This window comes from Babylonia areolata, chromosome 5, assembly GCF_041734735.1.
Source record: "Babylonia areolata isolate BAREFJ2019XMU chromosome 5, ASM4173473v1, whole genome shotgun sequence".
Lineage (NCBI taxonomy): Eukaryota > Metazoa > Mollusca > Gastropoda > Neogastropoda > Buccinidae > Babylonia > Babylonia areolata.
The window spans coordinates 57,319,567-57,329,566 of record NC_134880.1 but is presented as its reverse complement, the minus strand read 5'-3'; the positions used below and the strand labels follow the sequence as shown (position 1 = coordinate 57,329,566).

The 10,000-nt window shown below is 43.0% G+C and overlaps 1 protein-coding gene and 1 long non-coding RNA gene across 3 annotated transcripts in view; one reads left to right on the top strand and one right to left on the bottom strand.

Annotated features, from left to right (window-relative positions):
• LOC143282204 (leucine-rich repeat serine/threonine-protein kinase 1-like) overlaps positions 1 to 9,728 on the bottom strand; it is a 132,741-nt gene extending 123,013 nt beyond the window's left edge. The window contains exon 1 of one of the 2 annotated variants that reach the window (XM_076587799.1): positions 9,655 to 9,728. The gene's annotated coding sequence lies outside the window, so the exon portion shown is untranslated. The remainder of the gene's footprint in view (positions 1 to 9,654) is intronic. The other variant, XM_076587802.1, reaches the window with a different exon arrangement.
• The window catches only part of LOC143282207 (uncharacterized), a 7,185-nt gene continuing 4,769 nt past the window's right edge, over positions 7,585 to 10,000 (top strand). The window contains exon 1 of the long non-coding RNA XR_013055229.1: positions 7,585 to 7,707. This is a non-coding gene — a long non-coding RNA (uncharacterized LOC143282207). The remainder of the gene's footprint in view (positions 7,708 to 10,000) is intronic.

The following is a 10,000-nucleotide window of genomic DNA, read 5'->3' as shown; positions in this document are numbered from 1 at the left end:
TTCAGACACACATGCACACGCTATCACACACTGACACGCGCGTAGTATGTGTTAATGTTATAAATGTATTGTGAAGAAGAGGCCGGGTGGACAGGAAGGGGAGAGAGGGAGATAATGGGGCTGGGGGTTCGGGGAAGAGGATAGTGAGTGGGTGGGCGTGGGATTAGGGGAGGAGGAGGAGGAGGGTCATTGGGTGGGGGACGGGGGTGGGGGGAGTGGCCGAGGGGGCGGGGGGGATGACAGGAAGATTCAGTGAACGGAAGGGCAATGGCAAGGCCATGCACGGGAGGCTATCGAAATGAACCCACCTATGCTCTTGTCAAAATCTGGGTTTGTTCCCCTTAACTGAGAACAGTGATGATAGACTGAATCTGCGCACATCACCCTGGCCCCTTGTAATCTTCGCTCTCTCTCTCTCTGTGTGCTCTCTCTCTCTGTCTCTCTCTGTCTCTCTCTCTCTGGTCTCTCTCTCTCTGGTCTCTCTCTCTCTGTGCTCTCTCTCTGCTCTCTGATTTCCCAATTTCAATCTAACTTATTTTCTTTCTTTGTTTCCCTACTGTCACATAGCTCTCTCTTGCTCCGGCTGTCTGTCTGTCGTTTCTTTCCCTGTATCTCCCTCTTCTCCTCTCCCCTCTACTTCCCCCTTCTGGTCCATCTCCCTATTCTCTTTGATGGTCTCCCTGCTGTACCTGCTATAATCATTTGTCATTGTTGTAAGGTTTCTTCTTCTTCTTCTTCAGCGTGTTGTTGGCATGCGTCAGACGTGAAGCTTCGTCGCCCTGACGAGCGGTCACCTCACAGCTGTGCCTGTAGCTCTTCTCATATCACTCGGGCCAGGACTGGCGTCGTAGATCCTCATAAGTGGAGCAGTGCTGGAGAATATGTTCTGGTGTTGTTTGTGTACCTGTGCCATGAGAGATATTTTCACTATTCGGCTCGAAGTCTGAAGAGGATTGTTTGCTGGTGTCGCTGGAGTTGGTGGATCGCATCTGTCCCTTTGTCAGCGTTCGGCCTTCTCTTCCTTCGGTACTGGCTGTGGATGATGGTTTTTGCCTCTCTGTACGTCACTGGGTGACTGAACTGCTCCATTTTGCTTCCCACTTTTGACAGAGCATCAGCTTTTTCATTCCCAGTGATCCCGCAGTGGGGTGGAATCCACTGCAGTGTGATGGTAGACACTTGTGAAAGGTCATTTAGGGTCTTTTGTAGAGACACTTGCTGTTGGTCTGTTTGTTTTGCAGCGCTTCTAGCACAGGTTTGCAATCCGGCAGTGAAGAAGACGATATTGGGGGTGGTCTGGCTGATTTAGCAATGGTTTTTGCTGCATGGAGGAGAGCGCTTGTTTCTGCTCTGTAGTTGGAGGAGATTTTTCCAGTGGGATATGTTTCTTGTGTGAGTTTTCCATTTGTGTGTTGGATGAAAACTCCTGCTCCTCCGTTCTTTACTGCTCCGTCTGAGGACCCATCAGTAAAGACATGTGTCCACTCACTGGGGTGGTAATGTTCATCAATCATCTCTTGTGCCAAAGCTTCAGTAAAGACATGTGTCCACTCGCGGGGGTGGTAATGTTCATCAATCATCTCTTGTGCCAAAGCTTCAGTAAAGACATGTGTCCACTCACTGGGGTGGTAATGTTCATCAATCATCTCTTGTGCCAAAGCTTCAGCAAAGACATGTGTCCACTCACTGGGGTGGTAATGTTCATCAATCATCTCTTGTGCCAAAGCTTCAGTAAAGACATGTGTCCACTCACTGGGGTGGTAATGTTCATCAATCATTTCTTGTGCCAAAGCTTCAGTAAAGACATGTGTCCACTCACTGGGGTGGTAATGTTCATCAATCATCTCTTGTGCCAAAGCTTCAGTAAAGACATGTGTCCACTCACTGGGGTGGTAATGTTCATCAATCATCTCTTGTGCCAAAGCTTCAGTAAAGACATGTGTCCACTCACTGGGGTGGTAATGTTCATCAGTCATCTCTTGTGCCAAAGCTTCAGTAAAGACATGTGTCCACTCACTGGGGTGGTAATGTTCATCAATCATCTCTTGTGCCAAAGCTTCAGTAAAGACATGTGTCCACTCACTGGGGTGGTAATGTTCATCAATCATCTCTTGTGCCAAAGCTTCAGTAAAGACATGTGTCCACTCACTGGGGTGGTAATGTTCATCAATCATCTCTTGTGCCAAAGCCTTCATGACATGTGGAGCTTGGCTTTCCTTCCTTTCTGTTCTGGGACGTTTGTGATCATCCTTCCAGGGAGATGCCTGGCTCCTCAAAAACGGGCAGCAATTCCACCTCTTCCTGGTCTGTAGGTAGCAAGTCTGTATTTTTCTGGCGAAGGGATTTTGAGAGGTGGTTAAAACGCTGTCTTTTAATTCTGTTCTTGGTGTGGTTCTTGATGCTGGAGTGCACAGGGTGGTCTGGCATGTGCAGCAGCTTCTCACTGTGAATGTGAACCTTCTCTTCCCGTCGTTCTGGAAGTTTGTGTAGTTCTCCATTACCTGGTTCGGGGTTGTCTTCATTCTTCCAGTGATCAGCCATTGGCCCGCATTCTGCACTTTGTTCAGGCGGCTGGTGTTTGTTTTGGATGCTGTGGACCAAGCAGAGCTGCCGTATTCCACTGTGGGTCTGACTGTGCCCACATAAACTTTCTTTATGATGTTACACTGTGGGTCTGACTGTGCCCACATAAACTTTCTTCAGCATGTTACACTGTGGGTCTGACTGTGCCCACATAAACTTTCTTCAGGATGTTACACTGTGGGTCTGACTGTGCCCACATAAACTTTCTTCAGGATGTTACACTGTGGGTCTGACTGTGCTCACATAAACTTTCTTCAGGATGTTCCACTGTGGGTCTGACTGTGCCCACATAAACTTCTTCGGGATGTTACACTGTGGGTCTGACTGTGCCCACATAAACTTTCTTCAGGATGTTACACTGTGGGTCTGACTGTGGTCACATAAACTTTCTTCAGGATATTACACTGTGGGTCTGACTGTGCTCACATAAAGTTTCTTCAGGATGTTACACTGTGGGTCTGACTGTGCTCACATAAACTTTCTTCAGGATGTTACACTGTGGGTCTGACTGTGCCCACATAAAGTTTCTTCAGGATGTTACACTGTGGGTCTGACTGTCCCCACATAAACTTTCTTCAGGATGTTACACTCTGGGTCTGACTGTGCCCACATAAACGTTCTTCAGGATGTTCCACTGTGGGTCTGACTGTGCCCACATAAACTTTCTTCAGGATGTTACACTGTGGGTCTGACTGTGCCCACATAAACTTTCTTCAGCATGTTACACTGTGGGTCTGACTGTCCCCACATAAACTTTCTTCAGGATGTTACACTGTGAGTCTGACTGTGCTCACATAAACTTTCTTCAGGATGTTCCACTGTGGGTCTGACTGTGCCCACATAAACTTCTTCGGGATGTTACACTCTGGGTCTGACTGTGCTCACATAAACTTTCTTCAGGATGTTACACTGTGGGTCTGACTGTGCCCACATAAAGTTTCTTCAGGATGTTACACTGTGGGTCTGACTGTGCCCACATAAACTTTCTTCGGGATGTTACACTCTGGGTCTGACTGTGCCCACATAAACTTTCTTCGGGATGTTACCGTCGGCACCCCATGGTGTTCCAGTCAGTTCCTTCATGACGGCAAGTTTCCTTGCAGCTTTCCTCTCTGTTTCTCTGAGGTAAGGTTTCTCATTATAATTCTATGCGTTCTTAGTGACCGGGTCATTATGATACACCCCACATTCCTTTTTGGTCGTACCTTTTGGGTGCCTACTTTATGGCTCAGTGGGTTGAGTGCCGAGCTCGCAATCAGGTTGTGAGTTCGAGTCTCGGTGCGCCCCAAAGTGCGGAGAAATAAGAAAGCGAATCCGAAGTTTCAGACACATTTTCAGTTTCAAGGAGGTGTTAAAGTGTGCGGTCTAACTGACTCATACACGCTATAGCACATCTGCTGCGCGCGCGCGCGCACACACACACACACACACACACACAAGCCTATCACAACTGAAACAATCTGGCACACGAGATTTGGACGGGTTAGATGGACAGATATTAAAGCTTTCTTCCCCTGTTATGTAGATACTCTGACATATCTTTATAATTTGTGTATCGATAAGAAATGTTTTCCTTCTAAATTCAAGCAGGCTAGAGTCATTCCACTGTACAAATCAGGCGATTCTTCTGATCCATCTAACTATAGGCCAGTTTCTGTCTTGTCTGCTCTGTCTAAACCCACTGAAAAACATTTGCAAAAATGTTTATATTCTTATCTCTTTGACAACGACCTAATCCATGAAGACCAGTCTGGTTTCCGTAAAAATCATTCTTGTCATACAGCCCTCATACAACTCACTGACAGTCTTCTACATAACATAAATGAAAATAAATTCACAGGTCTCCTTTTCATAGATTTTGAAAAAGCTTTTGATGTAATCAATCATTCCTTGTTACTACATAAATTAGAAGCTTATAAATTACCACAAGAGTATATTCACCTTATACAATCTTTTCTTTCTAATAGGAAGCAGTTAATAACAATAAATAATCAAACCCTCGAATTTTACATTTATTAAACATGGAGTACCACAGGGATCCATCTTAGGGCCAATTTTATTCTCTACTTATGTTAATGACTTACCTTGTTATATGAAATATAAATGTGAAATGTTTGCAGATGACACATCCTAACATTCAATCAATTCAGACGCCAGTAAACTAACTAATGAACTCCAAGATGATATTCAGAAACTTAATGATTGGACACACTTGAATCACATGTCCTTGAATGCTCGGAAAGCGAAGTGCATGTATGTATGTGCACGACAAAAAAGACAAAAAATGAAACATAACTTCAAACCACTATTCCTAGGCGTCAATAAAATTGAAGAGGTAGATTCACACAAAATTCTGGGTGTCATTATTGATACAGATCTATCTTGGACTGATCATACGAAGTACTTAAGTACACGTCTCTCAAATAGAATACTTCAACTAGCAAAAATGAAAAAGATCCTTAATGTCCATTCACGAAAGCTCTTCTTCTGTGCACATATTCTGCCAGTAATCGATTATGCGTCAACTTTATGGGGCAGCTGTAGCCTCTCAAACTTAAAGTTTATTCACCGTATGTATAAAAGACCGAACTCCCTGACCCCAATGGACTATAAACAACTTAATATATTATCTTTTCACAACAGACTGTACTTCAACAAAGCTGTTTGCATGCATAATGTTATGACACAACCACATGCTCTGCATACCCAGACCAAGAAACAACCTTTACAAATCCAGCTTTCTGTATTCTGGTGGAAATTTATGGAATAATCTCCCACTCACTCTAAAAAGTATCGTAAATAAAAACGTGTTTAAGAAAAATCTGAAGAATCACCTCATTGAAAATAATTAAGTAATACAAATTTTGACCTGTTTGTCTAATATTTCTATTATTTGTGAAATGTTTTGTATATGCTTGTGTTGGCAAGGATTTTGCATTATATGGGGGAACATGTGCATGTGGGTGGGATGGGCGTGGTGTGACTGTGTCCGAGAATTTGTGTTCAGTGGTGTGTGTGTGTGTGTGTGTGTGTGTGTGTGTGTGTGAGAAATGGAAATGCAATTGTGTATTTCTTTATCACAATATTCTTGTATATATATATATATATATATATATATATATATATATATATATATATATATATACATTTATGCATTTTGTTATTATTGTTGCTCTTCATCTGCTTGTTTCTTCTCTCTCTCTTTCTCTCTCTCCCATTTTTTCTTTTTTTTTCCCTTCTTTTTAATTCTTATTTATTTATTAATTATTATTATTTTTTTTATTATTATTATTTTCATTGATGGCTTGATGTAAAAAAGCAATTGTTGCTTATTCAATTTACCATCATGAAATAAAATCTTGACTTGACTTGACACACACAAGCAGATGCCTGATCTTCGCATAAACCCAACGCATGATCAGGCCAAGAGGACCCATCCTAGATGTGAAGAATGCTGTGAAAAAAGAGGACCCATCCTAGATGTGAAGAATGCTGTGAAAAAAGAGGACCCATCCTAGATGTGAAGAATGCTGTGAAAAAAGAGGACCCATCCTAGATGTGAAGAATGCTGTGAAAAAAGAGGACCCATCCTAGATGTGAAGAATGCTGTGAAAAAAGAGGACCCATCCTAGATGTGAAGAATGCTGTGAAAAAAGAGGACCCATCCTATATGTGAAGAATGCTGTGAAAAAAGAGGACCCATCCTAGATGTGAAGAATGCTGTGAAAAAAAAGGACCCATCCTAGATGTGAAGAATGCTGTGAAAAAAAAGTAAAAAAAAAAAAAAATGTGCAGGATGATGTGGAAAAAAAAAATCCGAAGGAAAATGTGAGAAATGTTTGACATTCATGATGAAAAAGATTTTTTTAAAAAACAACTTTATCAGACACAACTTGATGTCCACGTAAAACTTGTTGAATTCAAGAAACATTATTCATGTCACTACTTAGAGAAAACATTTCGTCAATTATAAAAACGTCAGGCAAAATCTATGCCAATACAAATCAACGCAATAACATTGGAACGGAAGAAAAACAAACAAGTAAAATAACATGCAAATATCGATCATAGGCGGTTACAAATTTGAAAAATTGTGCATGAAAATGTTAAAGAACAAAATAATGTGCTAAACATGTGAACTTTCTTCGTTTTGTCTTTATAAACAGAAGAAAAAAAAATCAAGTCACCCCAATGCCCGGCCAACATTATTCTTATGTACGATTTCAACGTAAAAAATTGTTGCCTGCAAGAAATATTATCATCGTCATTGAAAAAACAAAACAAAAAAACAAAACAAAACAAAACAAAAACACCAATTAAAGCTATTCTGAAGTTCTTGTCAGCCGAAAACGCCGAAAACATTGGCTTAGAAACATTAGCTGGCAAAATAAATCCAGTATCAATAACATGGGATTGGGACGGAGGAAAAAACAGAAATCATTACTGCACATATCTGTCTCAAGATACAGCAACTGATGTCGATGGAAAGATTATAGGAAAACGTGAACCCCCCCCCCCAAAAAAAAAAAACAAAAACAAAAAAACCCCACAAAAAAACACAAAAAAACAAAACAACAAAAAAAACAAAACAACAACAACAACAAAAAAACCCAAAAACAAACCCGGAAGAAAGATACATAGAATTAACTTTTCGAGTTCGACTTCTCTCTCTCTCTCTCTCTCTCTCTCTCTGTCAGTTGTGTGTGTGTGTGTGTGTGTGTGTGTGTGTGTGTGGTGTGTGTGTGTGTGTGTGTGTGTTCAGACTGACGTCACTGTTATCATGTACCACTTCAGTGCTTTGGGAAGTTACAGTTATCAGACTAACGCTGTGTGTGCCTTTGGAATCGGTGCAGACATATCAGTCAAAATACACACTGACACCCTCTGATTTTTGTTTCTTCTTCCTTACTTTGGAGACACAATTCTGTTTGTGGTCCATGCATTATTTTGACAAGTATTTAATCTTTGTGTTGTGAACAAAGTCACTGAACGGCACAATGTGCTCAGGGGCGACAATCAAGATCTTCATTTGGCACGTGCGGACTCCGTGCGGACTGACGCACGCGATCAGCTGCTTCCATTTCACACATCGCAGAGTATCATCGGAAGGCGTCGCGAAAATGGGTCTGGGGCACTGCCGTCGTCCCTGTTTCTTTTCTTTTCTTTTTTGTTTGCTTGCTTGTTTTTCTCTTCTCCTCTCTCTTGTGTCGATTGAATGAACGGAGGAGAGCGCTTCATGTTGTGTGCCTAAAAATCTGTCGTAACTCGTCATCAATGGTAGTATACTACTGAATGGTTTGAGCGTTGGACTTCTCTGATCCAGTGTTCATCAGTGATCAGGCTTCGAGACTTTTGGATAATATAATGCAAACTGAAAATCCGATCTACTGTAGAATGATTTCATCTAAACCCCGGGCTGCATGGTTCTCAACTATGATTGTGTCTTCCTCTTGCCACGTACATACAGACGTTTGTTTTGTATAGAAGTGTATCACGCGGCTGTGGATCCTTCTCCCATCCCAACAAATCATTGCTTAGTAAACGAACAGTGCCGGTCTCTGAGCGATCGACTGAGCGAGCGTGCGTGAGAGAGAGACAGACAGAAAAAAATATATACAGAGAAAGAGACAGGGGGTGAGAAAGAGAGATGCGGTAGACAGTTACAGAGACGAGAGAGGCAGAGAAGGGAGACAGACACAGACAGACAGACATAGCGCGCGCGCGCGCGCGTGTGTGTGTGTGTGTGTAACATGTAAAGCAAGCAAGCCTGAGCACTTAAAACACATCACCCAATTCCAGAATCACATCAGCCTGTTACACACAAAGAGATGTAGGCTGATAGAGCGTTCACAGCGACAACAGACCACACGGTTTTGACAGACAAAGTCAGCAGTCAGGGCCTTTAACTCTTCCTTCCCTTGGCTTCCCAAACATCCCACGTTTGTTAACTGAGTGGCTGCAGTTTTTTTGTCTTAAGTAATAGCTCGCTGAGAAACTTGTTACGAAAGATGCAAGATCAGGGGGAGAGAGAAACAGAGACAGAGACAGAGACCTGAGAGACAGAGACAGAGAGGCAGGAGAACGGGATTGGGGACCAGAGACATTGCGAGAGAGAGAGAGAGAGAGAGAGAGAGAGAGGGGGGAAGAGTTATTTATATCTCTCTTTCTTTTTTCTTTTTTTTTTCTTTCTTTTCTTCTAGTCTTTGCTTTGTTTTTACTGAGTAATTTTCTTCATCATTTCCAGTATGCCGAAGCAGAAAAAGAAACCGCTGTGCTGTGCTGTGCTGTGCTATACTGTGTTGTACTGTGTTGTACTGTGCTATGCTGTGCTGTGCCGTGCTGTGCTGTGCTGTGCTGTGTTGTACTGTGTTGTACTGTGCTATGCTGTGCTGTGCTGTGCTGTGCTGTGTTGTACTGTGCTATGCTGTGCTGTGCCGTGCTGTGCTGTGCTGTACTGTGCTGTGCTGTGCCGTGCCGTGCCGTGCTGTGCTGTACTGTGCTGTGCTATGCTGTGCTGTGCCGTGCTGTGCTGTGCTGTGCTGTACTGTGCTGTGCCGTGCCGTGCTGTGCTGTGCTGTACTGTGCTGTGCTGTGCTGTACTGTGCTGTGCTGTGCCGTGCTGTGCTGTGCCGTGCTGTGCTGTGCCGTGCTGAATCACACTGCGTTGTGCTGTGCTCTGCGCTGTGCTGTATCATGTTGTACTGTGCTGTGCTGTGTTGTGTGCTGTGTTGTATCCTGCTGTATTGTGTTGTGCTGTGTAATTGTATCCTGTTGTGTTGTGCTGTGTGCTATGCTGTGTGTTGTGTTGTGTGCTATGCTGTGCTGTGCTCTGTGTGTGTGTGTGTGTGTGTGTGTGTGTGTGCGTGCGTGCGTGCTTGTGCCGTGTACATGTGTGTGTGTGTGTGTGTGTGTGTGTGTGTGTGTGTGTGTGTGTGTGTGTGTGTGTGAAAAACATCGGTGTCAAAGACATGCAAACACACATTCCTGTCAGTGTGGCTTTTTTTCTTTTCTTTTCTTTTTTTCCCCCTCGCTCAGTCAAGATTAGGAAATCAGTAGAAAACTTCAACTCACCTTTCAGTCTAAATCTTTCACACCATATGCATCATTTGAACCACCTTCGTACGTATTTTCGTGAAGTAGTGAGACTAAAATCCGAGTGTCGTCAGTCAATCGTTCGCCTACACACACACACACACACACACACACACACACACACACACACACATGTATATATATATATATATATATATATACATACATAGTCATATATCACCAGCGAATAGTTCACGGTAAGAGCGCACTGCATTGGTAAAAAGAAATTCAGTTTTACCGATACTGTCAGGTAACACCGAAACGATCGCCAGGTCACACTTCCTCAGAAATAACGTGCGTGGCAGTCTTCAGTGTTATTTCGCGG